This window comes from Bombus affinis, chromosome 12, assembly GCF_024516045.1.
Source record: "Bombus affinis isolate iyBomAffi1 chromosome 12, iyBomAffi1.2, whole genome shotgun sequence".
In the NCBI taxonomy this organism is placed as follows: Eukaryota; Metazoa; Arthropoda; class Insecta; order Hymenoptera; family Apidae; genus Bombus; species Bombus affinis.
The window spans coordinates 1,414,743-1,433,230 of record NC_066355.1 but is presented as its reverse complement, the minus strand read 5'-3'; the positions used below and the strand labels follow the sequence as shown (position 1 = coordinate 1,433,230).

General features: G+C 23.8%; 1 long non-coding RNA gene across 11 annotated transcripts in view; it reads right to left on the bottom strand.

Moving 5' to 3' along the window:
• LOC126922429 (uncharacterized) overlaps window positions 1-17,223 on the bottom strand; it is a 78,719-nt gene extending 61,496 nt beyond the window's left edge. For 7 of the 11 annotated variants that reach the window (XR_007712736.1, XR_007712738.1, XR_007712740.1 and 4 more), the window contains exons 1-2: window positions 17,059-17,223; window positions 2,685-2,826 (exon numbers count right to left, since the gene is read on the bottom strand). This is a non-coding gene — a long non-coding RNA (uncharacterized LOC126922429). The remainder of the gene's footprint in view (window positions 1-2,684; window positions 2,827-17,058) is intronic. The other 4 variants (XR_007712737.1, XR_007712741.1, XR_007712744.1 and 1 more) reach the window with 1 other exon arrangement.
• Between the last annotated feature and the right edge of the window lie 1,265 nt (window positions 17,224-18,488).

The following is an 18,488-nucleotide window of genomic DNA, read 5'->3' as shown; positions in this document are numbered from 1 at the left end:
ATAATAAAATTATTGAACAAATCAATATAACTAAAAATATAAATATTTACAATTTAAACCTAATTACTAAAATTAATTTCATCTTTATTGAATTTAAATTATAAATTATTCATTCATAAATAAATAATTTATTTATAAATAAAATATAAAATCCAAAAAATATAAAAATTAAACTTATTATAATTAATATAATTCCAAAAACAACTATTTTTAAAATAATTTAAAATATTTTATATTTATATATCATTGAAATCACAATTCAATATTTTTAATTAAACTATTTAAATAAAAAAATAAATTAAAAATAAATAAATTTAAAGGTAATAAATGTAAAATTAAAGTTGAATAATTTAATAAACTTCTATTTATTAAATTAATATTAAAATTATAAATTTTTCCAAACTGAATAAATCTATATAAATAAATTGAATATATAAATCTAAATAAACAATAAAAAAAATAAAAATATAAATAAATATTTATATCATATAATTAATCTTATTAATAAAAAAATTTCACTTGCCATATTTAAAGAAATTGGAGCTCCTGAATTATATACACACATTATAAATCATATTATTGATATTGAAGGTATTAAATTAATTAATCCTTTATTTACAAAAATAATTCGTCTATTAGTTTGTTTATTAATTTCATTAACTAAATAAAATAAACCTGAAGAAACTAATCCATGAGAAATTATTATTAATAATCCTCCTAATAAACCAATTTTTAAACCCCTTAATATTCCTATAGATATAATTCCTATATGAATCACTGAAGATAAAGCAATAATTAATTTTATATCAAATTGAAATAAACATATTATTCTTAAAATTAATATTCCAAATAAATTAATTATTATTAAATAATAAGATAAATTAATAAATTTATTCTTAAAAATTAAAATTAATCGTAATATTCCATATCTTCCTAATTTTAATATTACTGAAGCCAAAATTATTGATCTAAAAAAAGAAGCTTCTACATGTGCCTTAATTAATCATCCATGAAATATATATATATTGGAATTTTAATTAAAAAAGATATTAATAAATAAATAAAATTAAAATAATCAAATTTAAATTTCTTAATCTCTAATAAAAAAAAAAAAATTATTCTACCTCTTCTTTCTAATATTTTAAAAATTAAATATAATATTGGTAAAGAAAATACTAAAGTATAAAATATTAAATAAAATGCGGCTAAAATTCGATCCTCTCTATATCCTCATTCTATTACCATATAAAAAATTAATAATAATCTAGATTCATATATAAAGTAAAATACTAATAAATCTATAACTATAAAATTTAATAATATTAAAAAAAATAAAATTAAATTTAATATTAAACAACTTTTTCTTATTTCATTTAAATTTAAAAAAATTATTCCAAATACTCAAATTATTATTAAAATTAAATAATTAGAATAATTATTATTTCTTAAACCTCCAACAATATTAATTCACTTAATTCATCTAATATTTTTTAAAAAATATAATCTTATTAAAAATATTAAATTTCTCAAAATATAAAAATTAATATAATTTATCAAAAATATTACAACTAATAAAATTAAAACTTCATTCATTATATTAAATTCACAAAATTAATTTTTTGATGACCATATTCATAATTTATTCTTACTAACAATGATAAACCTAATACCCTCTCACATACTGAATAAATTAAATAAATTAAATAAAGAAATCCACCATAATTTATTGATATTAAATAAAATAAAATTATTGCAATCAAATATTCAATACCAATTAAAAAACTTAAAAAATAAATTCTATAATTTAACACAACAATTAATATTAAAAATACTATATTAAAAATTAAATAATCTAAAATAAATTCAATACTATCATATATATATATATATATATATATATATATATATATATATAAAATATTAAATTTCAAAAAAATTTTTTTTTTTAAATATCAATAATCACCAAAATTATTATTTTAATTAAACTATTTTTTGTTAATATAATATAAATGTTTTATAGTTTAATAAAAACATTAATTTTGTAAATTAAAAATTTAATTATAATATTAATATAACAAAATTTAAATAAAAAAAAAAAATAAAAATGAAAACTTTATTAATTCTTAATTTTATTTTATACATAAATTTAAATATTAGTTTAATACTAATTATTTATTATTTTTATATAAATATCTTCCATTCTCCTTTAAAACAATTAATTTGTTCAATTTTATATATTATTTACATAACATTTAATACTTTAATTTTAAAACAAAATTTTTCAATAAATATATATATTTTAATAATCATTTTCATTAGAGGAATTTTAATTATATTTTCTTATTTTATTAGATTAATCAATAAAATAAAAAAGAAAAAAAAATATTATTTCTAAAATTTTAATTTTAAATTCATTTATTTTATTAACTATAATTTTTCAAATTTATCAAATCAAAATTATTCTTAAACATTTAAATTTTAATTTTTACAAAAACAATAAATTTAAAATTATTAAAAATTTATATTATAAACCAAATTATTTAATTTTATTAATAATTATTATTTTCTTAATTTTAATATTATTTATTATAACAAAAATCTGTTATACTAAAAATAAAAATTTACGAACAAAAAAATGAAAAAAATAATTTCTATAATTTATAAAACTCGTATATTAAATTTACCATTATCATTTATTAATTTACCTACACCAATCAACATTAATTATATATGAAATTTTGGTTCAATTCTAGGAATATTTTTAATAATTCAAATTATTTCAGGATTATTTTTATCTATACATTATTGTCCTAATATTAACATTGCCTTCTATAGAATTTCTAATATTATCAAAGATATAAACTCCGGATGATTAATTCGTTTAATTCATATAAATGGAGCCTCATTTTATTTTTTAATTATATATTTACATATTGCACGAAATTTATTCTATTATTCATTCAAATTAATTCAAGTATGATCAATTGGTGTATCAATCTTATTTTTATCTATAGCAACAGCTTTTTTAGGGTATGTACTTCCATGAGATCAAATATCATTTTGAGGAGCAATAGTAATTACAAATCTTATTTCAGCAATTCCCTATATTGGACAATTTACTGTTGAATGAATTTGAGGGGGATTTTCAATTAATAATGACACACTAAATCGATTTTATTCCTTTCACTTTATTTTACCTTTCATCATGTTATTAATAGTATTTATACATTTAATAATTCTACATATTACAGGATCATCAAATCCAATTCATTCAAAAATAAATATTTACAAAATTAATTTTCACCCATATTTTACTATTAAAGATTTAATTACTATTATTTTTACATTTAATTTATTTATATTAATTAATTTACAAATACCTTTTATATTAGGAGAACCTGATAATTTTAAAATAGCAAATCCTATAATTAACCCTGTTCATATTTGTTGTTATTTTATGTTTTAGAGGTAGGATCGCGTTAGTTTGTATTATGTTATATAGATAATAAATCCACACTTCTCGGAGCAGAAAAACCTTTATTGCACACACTTAGAAGGGTCACAAACGAATGAAAGAAAAAGGCAAGAGAGGTCCTAAAACTATCGATCAGGTCTATCGACCGTGTCTAGGAATAACTTCTATTTACTCCTTTTGTAACTAGCCGTCAGCATATAGATTTGCATATTCAATTTTACGTACAATTCCTAATAAATTAGGAGGTGTAATTATATTATTTATATCAATCTTTATTTTATATTTTTAATTCCTTTAATTAATACAAATAATTTGAAAAATAATAAGTTTTACTTTATTAACAAATTTATATACTAATGATTTATCAATATTTTTATTATATTAACTTGATTAGGAGGACAAATAATTGAATATCCATATACTAATTTAAACATAATTTTTACTTTAATATACTTTATATACATAATTATATCATTATATATAAATGTAGTATCGTGGACAAAAGGCCTAAGATATCTGCCGAATCGTAAACAATGTCGCGAGAGCCGCGGCATCGTCGGGTACATCAATGTGTCGTCGATCCTTTTTAAGTGGATAGTTTCGTGGAAAGGGCCCGCGTGACCCTGGCCACGGGCGTTTCGGGACACGTGTCTCGAACGGCGGGAAAAGACAAAGAGACGTTAAAGTCAGTATTAGTTGAGAAGCCGGAGAGAACGGATGCGAAAGGTGTGCAGAGTGTGAATTGAGAAGCGAGAGCGAGCGAGTGTAGAAGCCGAAGAGTGTGAATCGGGAAGTCGAAAGCCGCGTCTGAAAATAAGACGTACGACAGCATTGTAATTATTTCGTTGCTTCGAATATTATTAATTAAATCAAAACATCATTACTTGTCCTTTCCTCTAAGACCCATTAAGATACTACATAAATAATATCTGAGATTTAATTTTAAAAAAATAAGTTAATGAACTTGAACAAGTATATGACTTGAAATCATACCATAGAAATAAAATTTTCTATTAACTTAATTTAATAATTAATCATATTAACTTTTTAAATATACCAATAAACTAAAAATTTATTAATAACTTAATCCTTAATACAAATGAATTTTATTTAGTTAAATTAATTAATTAATATATATATGTATGTATGTATGTATGTATGTATGTATGTATGTATGTAAATGTTTAATAAATATAAATAAAAATAAAATAAATGTTAAATAAATATATTATAAATATAATGTTAAATTTATTAAACTTCATAAAAATTAAGAATATTAAATAATAATAATGATAATAATTTAATTAAAAGTAAATTAAAAGTTAACTATTAAACAAATATTAAATTATTAAATATAAATCAAAAATAATAAATATAAAAATTAATAATTAAAAAATATAAATTTTTAAAAATATTAATTTAACTAAATAAAACAAAATAAAACTTAAATTATGAAAAATTATAAAATTAAAAATTCTGAATTACGAAAAATAACTAAATAAATCTTTTAAATATACATTTATCATAATCTTAAAATATTCAGTTAAATAAAATTCAAATTTAATCTTAAAAATACTTAAAAATTTAGTCAATTTTTTATTAAAATTAATTAAATTAAACGAAAACTTATATAAAAAAATTAAATTAAATAAAAAATAAAATAAAAACTTATCTATAAAAATATTAAAATTGATCAAATTAAACAAAAATCTAGTTAAAAAAATATTTAAATTTAATAAAAAATAAAATAAAAATCTATAAACATAAATATTTAAATTTATTAAATTGAACAAAAAATTTATTAAAAAAAATGTTTAAATTAAATAAAAAGTAAAATAAAAATTTATAATGAAAACATTAAAATTAATTAAATTAAATAAAAATTCAATCAAAAAATTATTTAAATTAAATAAAAAAAATAAAATAAAATAAAGTCTATAAATAAATAAATGAAAAATTATTAAATAAATACTTAATAAAAAAATATTTAATAAATCCATTTAAATTAATCTATCCAATAATTATTAAAACTACAGCAGTTATAATTTCTGCATTTTCGTTTGTTAATAAAATTACACATGTATCCATTCTTACTATTACTACATAAATATAAATAATTGTCATTCCAGCAGTAAACCATATTCCCTTGGCCAAAATCTATAAATATTTTTCCAAACTTAAACCATTTAAACAAATTAAAAAATAAAATATAATCCAATAAATATTTTATTAATAATCAACATATTTTTATTTAAAATTATAAAATATTAAAATTTAATATTATTAATTCTTTTATTAAATAAATAAATAAAGAATGAAACAAAATTAATATTAACAATTCAAGTCAACATATTTTTATTAAAATATCATAACGAATTCGCGGTAAAACTCCACGAATTATAACCAACAAAATTATATGAAATATAAAAATTAATATAAAACCAAACGATCAATTATAAAATCCAAAAAATATTACAGTTAAAATTATTCTTATAAATATAATATTTATATATTCTGATAAAAAAATTAACACAAATAATCTTCTAAAATACTCAAGATTAAATCCAGAAACTAATTCAGATTCCCTCTCAATTAAATCAAATGGCACACGATTCAAATCAATTAATACACTAACAATAAAAATTAAATATAAAGGATATATAAAAAATATAAAATTAACATTTTTTTGAAAATTAATAAATTCAAAAAATGAATAATCCTCAATTATAAATATTAAAATAAAAAATATTATAAATAATAAAATTTCAAATGAAATTATTTGAGAAACTACACGTAACGATCCTAAAATAGAATAATTACATATTGAAACTCAACCAATCATAATAATTGAATAAACTGTTAACCTTAAAATTAACATTAAATAAATAATTCTAAAATCAATAAAATAAAATTTATAAATTCAAGGATAAACTAATCATATAATTATTGATAAAAAAAATATAATTATTGGACTAAACAAATATATTATATTAATTCTTAAATAAAAAATCTCCTTAGTTAATAATTTTAAAGCATCTCTAAATGGTTGCAATAAACCTTTAAATATTACTTTATTAGGACCCTTTCGTAATTGAATATAACCTAAAATTTTACGTTCAAATAAAGTTAAAAATGCAACTCCAATTAAAATTGTAATTATTAATAAAATATAATTTAAAAAATTATTTATAATTATTATATATTATAACTAATTATAATTTATTTAAATTCTAAATTTAATGCACTAAATATGCTAATATAATTAAATTATATATTTATTAAATAAAATTTATAATTAAATTATAAATTATAGTCCTTTCGTACAAATAATTTATTATTTCATTTTATAGATAGAAATCAATCTGAGTCACGTCGATTTGAACTCAGATCATGTAAGATTTTAAAAGTCGAACAGACTTAATTATTAAATTTGTCCATTTAAAATTTATCTTAATTCAACATCGAGGTCGCAATCATCTTTATAAATATGATCTTTAAAAAGATATTACGCTGTTATCCCTAAGGTAATTTATTCTTGTAATTTTTATTAAAAGATCACCAAAAATTATTCTTTAATCAAAGTTAATATTTAAAATAAAGTTTGATAAATTTACCTGTCCTCCCAACAAAATATTAATACTTAATAATTAAATTATAATCAAAATATTAATATAAAATTCTATAGGGTCTTATCGTCCCATAAACAAATTTCAGCATTTTAATTAAAAATTTAAATTAATTATATATATATATATGTATATATATATATATATATATATGAGACAGTATATATCTCATTAACTCCTTCATTCCAGTTCCTAATTAAAAAACGATTGATTATGCTACCTTTGTACAGTCAGTTATACTGCAGCCATTAAATTTTTAAAATCATTGGGCAGAATTGACTTAAAATTATTACTCAATAAGCCATGTTTTTGTTAAACAGGTGGATATATTAAATTTGCCGAATTCCTTATATATATATATATATTATATATTTATAGAAATAAACTTTAAACTTAAAACATTATTTATTAATTACTAATTCATTCATTATTATATTTAATTTTAATAAATTAAAAATTATTATTTTTTTTTTAAATATACATTTACTTATTAATATATTTTAATTTTAAAATCTATAATATTTATAAATTATTAAATTATTAAATACTCATTAATAAAAATTATTTTTAAATTAATATTATTAAACCTTATTCCTCCAATACCGCTCCGGGAATAACGGAATACCTGCATTCTTCCTTCCAAATGTCTCTCCCTAATAAATCTTTCACTTCTCTAGAGGTTACTGAATTAATCCATCGTTTGAACCCCAGGAAAGCACCGGGACATGATCAAATAAGTAATAAAGCAATTAAGGAACTACCCGTAAAAGGGATTCCACTCATTTCTTCAATCTTCAATACAATTCTTCGCCTTGAATACTATCCCAAAACCTGGAAAACGTCACTAATTACGCTCATCCCTAAACTCGGAAAACCAATACACGAAACTAGCTCCTATCGTTCAATTAGCCTTCTACCCACTTTGTCAAAACTATTCGAAAAGTTGCTAACGAATCGACTCCTTCCACTCCTAGAGGATCTGAAAACTCTGCCAGATCATCAATTCGGCTTTCGGAAGCAGCATTCCACAATAGAGCAAATCCACCGAATAACACACAGTATCAGCCAAACCGTCGAAAAGAAAAAATACTGCTCAGCGGTATTTCTTGATATTCAACAGGCATTCGACAAAGTATGGCACGAAGGGCTTCTTTACAAACTTAAAAAAGTCCTACCACACACTTATTACTCCATGCTAAAGTCCTACCTAACCAATAGGCAATTCATGGTTAAATACGCAGACGCCATTACCACAACTTTCCCAATAGAAGCGGGCATACCCCAAGACAGTGTCCTCGGACCCCTTCTATTCTCCATCTACACTGCCGACTTACCAATATCAACAGGAATAATCATAGCAACATTTGCCGACGACACAGCGCTATTAGCGTCCCACGCCAACCCGACAATATCCTTATCCACCCTTCAGCAAGGTCTCGACTCAATGGAAAAGTGGTTCCACAAATGGGGCTTCAAAATTAATGAAAAAAAATCCACACATGTAACCTTCACGCTGCGAAAACAAACCTGCCCACAGGTCTCCATTAACAATATAACAGTTGCCAACAAAGACACAGTCAGATAGATACCTGGGCATGACTCTGGACAGGAGATTAACCTGGAAACAACATATCCTAGACAAATCTAAACAACTCAGGGACAAACTCAAACAATTTTATTGGCTCATTGGCCGTCGCTCCAACCTAAGCACACAGAACAAAATTACGCTCTATAAGACCGTGATAAAACCAGTCTGGATCTACGGAATCCAACTATGGGGAACAGCAAGTAATTCCAACATTGAAATACTCCAACGGTTCCAATCGAAAACGCTAAGATCCCTATTAAATGCACCCTGGTATGTTACCAACGAAACAATCCACCGTGACCTCAAGATACCTACAGTCAAAGATGAAATACACAAGTCCAGAAGCAGATATAACACAAGAGTCAACAACCACTATGCGGAACATTTTTGTAGATAATTTTATGATCTCCAATTTTTGTCTGGGCTATATTTTCGATAAAACTTACCGTTTTCAAGAAAAATTAAAAAAATCAGAAAATTTTAACTTTAACCTTGAATAACTTTTTTAGCACACATGGGATCAATGGGGACTTTTCACCCTTCATTTCTACTGGTGTACCCAAGTTCTCTACCAAAATTTAGCTCTGTTGGAATTTCTGTTCTTTGAAATTTCTATTTTGACCAGACTATTACTTGCAATCTGATACAAGATCTGCAGTCCGGATACAAAACAACAATATAATTTTATTTATCCTCTGTCTCATGTGCCGTTACAAGAATAAGAAACTTTCTTAATGCTAAATCCCAATTTTATGAATATGCGATTAATTTCTTCAATATTTGAACGGTAGTTGTTCAAGACAATTGGAAAGTTAAGGGTTTATGACTCTGCTGAATGGGGTCTAAGAAGGGTGTAAACCTGAAAATTCCCGAATGCTCAAGAGTGTCGTAAACCACTCGGTGAATTAAGGAAATCTTTATCCTCCCCACCCTTATTTTAAGCGATCGGCAGTCGGCCAATAGGGGAAATCAGTCGTCCATAACTATTATTTTCCATCTTACGAAAACTAATGGTTATGGAGTGGGACTGAAGAACTACTTTCTGGGGGTGGGTTTATAAACTACTTTCCTTCGTCAACCGGCTCACAATTCCAGTTTGTTCGGACGCGATCAGGTCGATACTCAGTGTGACGAGTCAGTCTGGTTCATAGTGCTAGTGTGCTAAGAAGAAGCAAAGTCAGTCAGAGATCACGTGCAAGAAGTTCGAGAGTCAGATCCGAAGGAAGCACATGCCGGATCCAGAGATCAGTTGACAGAGGGATATTAATCGGTAATCAGCGTACTGGAAACTCAAGACGAGGCACATCGCAGTAGCTAGGTGTGGAGCCTGCAGTCGTTGACAAACAAACATCTTCACGAACTTGCATTGCAGTGAATCGTCGAGTTTTGTATATTGCTTGTTTTGCGTTGAACGATGACTACACTAAAAAGGAGGTTCGGTTTCGATTTACTGAAACTTGAACGCCTTCATATTAGATCAGACCTCGCGAGATTCGATAATTTTTGGAAAACGCAAGGAAAGATTGCGCCTATCGAGGTCATTTGTAATTGGATCGTTAAGAGTGCACCGCTGATGGATCGCTTTCTGTTTATTCAGCAACAAATTCATTCGTACCTCGAAGAGGGAAGTGAGGAGGAGGAATCTCACATTTCATCAACGAAAGAGTTTCAAGATCTGTATTTTAAATTGATGTACGAGACTCAGACATATATAAGTGATTATTCGTTTCAAAGGCACTCTCGCAATTAACAGCGCGAATCAGGCAGTTAGAAACGAGTGCGTCTCATGCAGTGTCCGCAGCCGGCTACTATAAAATTACCGTCCATTCCACTGTCTTTTACGCATCATTTGCGATTACTTCCGCAATAACTTTGAATCGCTGATCAATCAAAACGAATCCTTGAGCAACATTGAGCAATTTCACTATTTATATTTAAAGTCTACAGTAAAGAGAGGATGATCTGGACGCTTAAAGCATTGGCAATGTCCGACGACAACTATAATGCCGCATGGAAACTTTAGTAGATTTGGAGGCGTTTCTCGAACGAACATACTAACAATAAGTGCGACCCTCAGAAACTACAATCGGGTCTTGTATCGTTTGTTAGCGCTGAGAGGCTCAAACGTCCATTGTGCACAGCTGACGATAAATTAGAGAATTTATACAGAGCACTGCGTTAAGACGTGTATAATCGTATAATCAAGTTCTTATAACACGCGAGCAACGGTCATTTTTATGGAGAGACGATCCTTTGCAGTCGGTCGATGTTTACGAGTCCACAGACGCATTCTTAAATTCTTTCCATTGGTTCATTGTATGCAGAGAAATTTAGAAATTATCCTATATAAATTGGAGAAATTCATTCTAACAACGGTGGAAATTTCGTGGATGCTATTCGCATCGCTACTTCAGAGGATTTTTGCCTGGGCACTATAGCGGTGGTCAAGGAGGATTGCCTTCTTCCTTCACGTTGGAGATTCGACCGTATCACCGAGATGCTTCAAGGCAAGGATGGCGTTACCAAAATCATCTCAATAAGGACAGCCACTGAGGTTGTCAAACGGCTGATGGCCAACATCTGCATCTTACCAATGAACAACGAACATCCAACACCGCGGGCAGGATTCAGAGACTTGTCAGACCGACGGTCTCAAAACAAGCTGAATAATATCCAATCCTATGTATTCAAACACATACACGGCGATGCACATAAAGTGATTTATTATATAACCATTGTAATTAATTACATTGCCAATTCATAGAATTGAACATAATCTTTAATCATTGTATATCGGTAGCCACTGTATTCGCGTAATTCAATAAAATCTATAGTCATGGTAAAATTGCATTGTTTAGCTGCGGTATGTTGTGGTGCAAAGGTCATGGTCCGACTGCGAACGAAAAGCTCACGAGCGAAAAACACGGATAGAACAGAATTTTTGTCTCACTCGGAAGGTTGTAACATTCGGTTGTAACACACATTTTTAAATAAATAATAAATGAATAAATTATAATGAGTTAATAAATTTGTATACATTACACGTATATCTGCTTTTTACTTTCTATGCTACACGTTGTTTTGATAAGAATAAATTGCAGATTCCTACTTGATGCGCGCCCATCAAAATTTGTCCTTTCCACAGGGTACATTAACCCCGAAACTGCCCATACGACCATCGTCGTGAAGAGGTTGTAGAGCTGCTCTGCTGATTAGAACTAATAATCTAGATAACTGTATTTTTAAGTACATTTAAATCTATTTTTTCAGTCAAAGTTAATAACGTAGAGGAGTCTGGCTTGTATGAAAACACGGATATATTACGGTTGTTACGAACTGACTATTTTATTTATTTTAAATTTTTTGTCATGTAATTACAGCAACATTCGATATTTGCATGTATGTAATTGCATAATCGTAATCCGAAGAACAGAGGTTTCTCTGACGCACCACGGAAGTTGACAATTTGCTGCGATCCAGTCGGAGATTATTGTATCTAGATATTATACCAATCAATACAATCGATACAAGTAGCAACTCGAGATGATTCAACGCATATGTGACGCGTGTCTTACTGGTAGCGTAAAACGATTTTATGCGCAAATTAACTTACACAAACATTATATTCTAATAATTTATCTATATTTACATCTTTGAAAATATGATTTTGTAATTTTAATTTCTTTATCTTTTTGTATGATATAATTTATAAAACATTTACCAAGATGCTTCCTTGGATTGGCCAAAATTCTTCCTTGGTGACATTACACCAAATTGAATGTGATAACAGTGTCCGCAGCCTATCATTTTTACAGCATAATTGTTTTTTCAATTGTTATTTGATTTATCAGCTCAGTGGTAAAAAATATCTTCAAAAAATCATTTCTTTTTTTTCCTTGCGCGGGGAAATGGTCACCCCGTCTCACTTCTGGGAAGCGGGGGGCAGTGTCGGACTCTTACCGACTGAAACCCCGCGGTCGGTTAACAGGAATATCCCGGGACCTCTTTCGAATTGCTGCCGGAGCATTCCTGCATCTTTTCCCAATCTAAGGGAATCATTCCTCAGGTCTAATTTCGGGTAGCAATCCTCGCCCGAACCCAGGCCGCTCAGGTTTTCGTACACGCGCAGCAACGCCAAGGCCTGGAGCTCGAACGGAGGAGACGCCGCCAAGACAGACACCGATACATAGGATATTTATGTTTCCCAATATATTTTACAATATAATTATATATCTAAAGATTATTAAATAATAATATTTTATATAAACAATAATATTTATATAAATAATTGTATAATATATTTATTTGGTTTAAATTTTAAAATATATATATAAATTTTTATATAATATAAATATTTATATTAAAATTATAATTTGTTTATATTTATAATTAATAATTATATATTAATATATACTTGTATATATAAAAGATAATCTATTTTTTTTTCAAAAAATAATGAATTTTTTACAAAGATACCATCCTATAAAAATATTTTTTTTTCGAAATTTTTTTTAAATGTATTATTTATAAAAATAACATTTAAAATAATTAAATATTAATTAAATATAATAATAATAATAATAATAATAATAATAATAATAATAATAATTAAAATTAACATTTATATAATAGGCTAAGTTTAAGCTAATAGGCTCATGCCCTATCGATAAATTTTTAAAATTTTTATATAAAACCATATTTCCTATAAATAAATCAAAATTCCGGTGCGTAAAATGTGCAGGTAATCACCCCACTGACCAATGCACCAAATCCCCTGAAACCCCCGCGAAGTGCATCCACTGTCAAGGAGAGCATAATGCGAACTACAAAGGATGCTCAGCCTATAAAACACTACATAATATTAAGTATCCAAAACTGAGACCCAAGGAGATAACCATACAAGAACCTAGACCCCAAAAACTCACCGCACCATCAATGTCCTATGCCCAGGCAACACAAAGAAACGTAAACAACTCGAAAACACACAGTGTACACACAGAAAATAGAATTCCCACCACACAAAACACAGACAACTTCACCAGACTCGAAAAAGCAATTATCGAGAAGCAAACTGAGCAAATTAACAACTTGCTGTCACTACTCACACTCTTCATGGACAAATTTATACGCACAGAAGAAAAATAAAACCAATGCGTATAGCTCTGTGGAACGCCAACGGCCTAGCTCAGCACTTATAAATAAGCTCAGCATTAATAAATAAATTAATAAATAAATCCCAGCAGTTACTAATGTTGAAGAATGAACTAAAGAAGAAACAGGTGTAGGAGCTATCATTGCAGCAGGTAATCAAATTATAAATACTAATTGTGCACTTTTTCTAAATACTATAACTAAAAATATAAATAAAATTAATAAATTTATATTATATAAAATTAAATTTCATCTACCAAAAATTATTATAAAAGAAATAATTATTAATAATCTTGAATCTCCTAAACGATTTAAAATCACAGTTATTATTCCTGAATTAAAAGCTAAATTCTTTTGATAATAAATAATTAAACAATAAGAAATTAATCCTAATCCATCCCATCCTAACAATAAAGTTAATATATTAGGACTTAAAATTAAAAAAATTATTGATAATAAAAATAATATCATTAAATAATAAAAACGTTTAATTAAATATTTATTATTTAAATCTATATATCTTACTCTATATAATAAAATTATTGAACAAATCAATATAACTAAAAATATAAATATTTACAATTTAAACCTAATTACTAAAATTAATTTCATCTTTATTGAATTTAAATTATAAATTATTCATTCATAAATAAATAATTTATTTATAAATAAAATATAAAATCCAAAAAATATAAAAATTAAACTTATTATAATTAATATAATTCCAAAAACAACTATTTTTAAAATAATTTAAAATATTTTATATTTATATATCATTGAAATCACAATTCAATATTTTTAATTAAACTATTTAAATAAAAAAATAAATTAAAAATAAATAAATTTAAAGGTAATAAATGTAAAATTAAAGTTGAATAATTTAATAAACTTCTATTTATTAAATTAATATTAAAATTATAAATTTTTCCAAACTGAATAAATCTATATAAATAAATTGAATATATAAATCTAAATAAACAATAAAAAAAATAAAAATATAAATAAATATTTATATCATATAATTAATCTTATTAATAAAAAAATTTCACTTGCCATATTTAAAGAAATTGGAGCTCCTGAATTATATACACACATTATAAATCATATTATTGATATTGAAGGTATTAAATTAATTAATCCTTTATTTACAAAAATAATTCGTCTATTAGTTTGTTTATAAATTTCATTAACTAAATAAAATAAACCTGAAGAAACTAATCCATGAGAAATTATTATTAATAATCCTCCTAATAAACCAATTTTTAAACCCCTTAATATTCCTATAGATATAATTCCTATATGAATCACTGAAGATAAAGCAATAATTAATTTTATATCAAATTGAAATAAACATATTATTCTTAAAATTAATATTCCAAATAAATTAATTATTATTAAATAATAAGATAAATTAATAAATTTATTCTTAAAAATTAAAATTAATCGTAATATTCCATATCTTCCTAATTTTAATATTACTGAAGCCAAAATTATTGATCTAAAAAAAGAAGCTTCTACATGTGCCTTAATTAATCATCCATGAAATATATATATATTGGAATTTTAATTAAAAAAGATATTAATAAATAAATAAAATTAAAATAATCAAATTTAAATTTCTTAATCTCTAATAAAAAAAAAAAAATTATTCTACCTCTTCTTTCTAATATTTTAAAAATTAAATATAATATTGGTAAAGAAAATACTAAAGTATAAAATATTAAATAAAATGCGGCTAAAATTCGATCCTCTCTATATCCTCATTCTATTACCATATAAAAAATTAATAATAATCTAGATTCATATATAAAGTAAAATACTAATAAATCTATAACTATAAAATTTAATAATATTAAAAAAAAATAAAATTAAATTTAATATTAAACAACTTTTTCTTATTTCATTTAAATTTAAAAAAATTATTCCAAATACTCAAATTATTATTAAAATTAAATAATTAGAATAATTATTATTTCTTAAACCTCCAACAATATTAATTCACTTAATTCATCTAATATTTTTTAAAAAATATAATCTTATTAAAAATATTAAATTTCTCAAAATATAAAAATTAATATAATTTATCAAAAATATTACAACTAATAAAATTAAAACTTCATTCATTATATTAAATTCACAAAATTAATTTTTTGATGACCATATTCATAATTTATTCTTACTAACAATGATAAACCTAATACCCTCTCACATACTGAATAAATTAAATAAATTAAATAAAGAAATCCACCATAATTTATTGATATTAAATAAAATAAAATTATTGCAATCAAATATTCAATTCCAATTAAAAAACTTAAAAAATAAATTCTATAATTTAACACAACAATTAATATTAAAAATACTATATTAAAAATTAAATAATCTAAAATAAATTCAATACTATCATATATATATATATATATATATATATATATATATATATATATAAAATATTAAATTTCAAAAAAATTTTTTTTTTTAAATATCAATAATCACCAAAATTATTATTTTAATTAAACTATTTTTTGTTAATATAATATAAATGTTTTATAGTTTAATAAAAACATTAATTTTGTAAATTAAAAATTTAATTATAATATTAATATAACAAAATTTAAATAAAAAAAAAAAAATAAAAATGAAAACTTTATTAATTCTTAATTTTATTTTATACATAAATTTAAATATTAGTTTAATACTAATTATTTATTATTTTTATATAAATATCTTCCATTCTCCTTTAAAACAATTAATTTGTTCAATTTTATATATTATTTACATAACATTTAATACTTTAATTTTAAGACAAAATTTTTCAATAAATATATATATTTTAATAATCATTTTCATTAGAGGAATTTTAATTATATTTTCTTATTTTATTAGATTAATCAATAAAATAAAAAAGAAAAAAAAATATTATTTCTAAAATTTTAATTTTAAATTCATTTATTTTATTAACTATAATTTTTCAAATTTATCAAATCAAAATTATTCTTAAACATTTAAATTTTAATTTTTACAAAAACAATAAATTTAAAATTATTAAAAATTTATATTATAAACCAAATTATTTAATTTTATTAATAATTATTATTTTCTTAATTTTAATATTATTTATTATAACAAAAATCTGTTATACTAAAAATAAAAATTTACGAACAAAAAAATGAAAAAAATAATTTCTATAATTTATAAAACTCGTATATTAAATTTACCATTATCATTTATTAATTTACCTACACCAATCAACATTAATTATATATGAAATTTTGGTTCAATTCTAGGAATATTTTTAATAATTCAAATTATTTCAGGATTATTTTTATCTATACATTATTGTCCTAATATTAACATTGCCTTCTATAGAATTTCTAATATTATCAAAGATATAAACTCCGGATGATTAATTCGTTTAATTCATATAAATGGAGCCTCATTTTATTTTTTAATTATATATTTACATATTGCACGAAATTTATTCTATTATTCATTCAAATTAATTCAAGTATGATCAATTGGTGTATCAATCTTATTTTTATCTATAGCAACAGCTTTTTTAGGGTATGTACTTCCATGAGATCAAATATCATTTTGAGGAGCAATAGTAATTACAAATCTTATTTCAGCAATTCCCTATATTGGACAATTTACTGTTGAATGAATTTGAGGGGGATTTTCAATTAATAATGACACACTAAATCGATTTTATTCCTTTCACTTTATTTTACCTTTCATCATGTTATTAATAGTATTTATACATTTAATAATTCTACATATTACAGGATCATCAAATCCAATTCATTCAAAAATAAATATTTACAAAATTAATTTTCACCCATATTTTACTATTAAAGATTTAATTACTATTATTTTTACATTTAATTTATTTATATTAATTAATTTACAAATACCTTTTATATTAGGAGAACCTGATAATTTTAAAATAGCAAATCCTATAATTAACCCTGTTCATATTTGTTGTTATTTTATGTTTTAGAGGTAGGATCGCGTTAGTTTGTATTATGTTATATAGATAATAAATCCACACTTCTCGGAGCAGAAAAACCTTTATTGCACACACTTAGAAGGGTCACAAACGAATGAAAGAAAAAGGCAAGAGAGGTCCTAAAACTATCGATCAGGTCTATCGACCGTGTCTAGGAATAACTTCTATTTACTCCTTTTGTAACTAGCCGTCAGCATATAGATTTGCATATTCAATTTTACGTACAATTCCTAATAAATTAGGAGGTGTAATTATATTATTTATATCAATCTTTATTTTATATTTTTAATTCCTTTAATTAATACAAATAATTTGAAAAATAATAAGTTTTACTTTATTAACAAATTTATATACTAATGATTTATCAATATTTTTATTATATTAACTTGATTAGGAGGACAAATAATTGAATATCCATATACTAATTTAAACATAATTTTTACTTTAATATACTTTATATACATAATTATATCATTATATATAAATGTAGTATCGTGGACAAAAGGCCTAAGATATCTGCCGAATCGTAAACAATGTCGCGAGAGCCGCGGCATCGTCGGGTACATCAATGTGTCGTCGATCCTTTTTAAGTGGATAGTTTCGTGGAAAGGGCCCGCGTGACCCTGGCCACGGGCGTTT